At 37.7% G+C, this 803-nt stretch overlaps 1 pseudogene; it reads right to left on the bottom strand.

The window, feature by feature from the left end:
• Window positions 1-803, bottom strand: part of LOC116877882 — a 29,878-nt pseudogene that overhangs the window by 5,320 nt on the left and 23,755 nt on the right.

Raw genomic sequence — 803 nt, 5'->3', positions numbered from 1 at the left:
TTTTTTTTTTTTTTTTTTTTTCTGAACCTTTTTATCCCCTTTCTCCCCCCTCACGATTTGGATCTCTTCTGATTTGGCTAAAGCATATTTTCCTGGGGTAGTTGCCACCCTTTTAGTATTTTACTTGCTCCTTCATATACTCTTATCTGGACAAAACGACAAGGCGGAAAAATTCACCACAAAAAAAAGAACAAGAGGCAGTACCAAAGGCTAGAGACCTAATCAATACAGACATTGGTAATATGTCAGATCTAGAGTTCAGAATGATGATTCTCAAGGTTCTAGCCAGGCTCGAAAAAAGCATGGAAGATATTAGAGAAACCCTCTCAGGAGATATAAAAGCCCTTTCTGGAGAAATAAAAGAACTAAAATCTAACCAAATTGAAATAAAAAAAGCTATTAATAAGGTGCAATCAAAAATGGAGGCTCTCACTGCTAGGATAAATGAGGCAGAAGAAAGAATCAGCGATATAGAAGACCAAATGACAGAGAATAAAGAAGCTGAGCAAAAGAGGGACAAACAGCTACAGAACGAGGGAAGAATTTGAGAGATAAGTGACACCATAAGATGAAACAACATTAGAATAATTGGGATTCCAGAAGAAGAAGAAAGAGAGAGGGGAGCAGAAGGTATATTGGAGAGAATTATTGGAGAGAATTTCCCCAATATGGCAAAGGGAACAAGCATCAAAATCCAGGAGGTTCAGAGAACCCCCCTCAAAATCAATAAGAATAGGTCCACACCCCGTCACCTAATAGTCAAATTTACAAGTCTTAGTGACAAAGAGAAAATCCTGAAAGCA

This window comes from Lontra canadensis, unplaced genomic scaffold (genome assembly GCF_010015895.1).
Source record: "Lontra canadensis isolate GAN:19392208 unplaced genomic scaffold, GSC_riverotter_1.0 scaffold54, whole genome shotgun sequence".
In the NCBI taxonomy this organism is placed as follows: Eukaryota; Metazoa; Chordata; class Mammalia; order Carnivora; family Mustelidae; genus Lontra; species Lontra canadensis.
The sequence above is the reverse complement of the archived record's forward strand: the minus strand, read 5'-3'. Positions and strand labels throughout refer to the sequence as shown.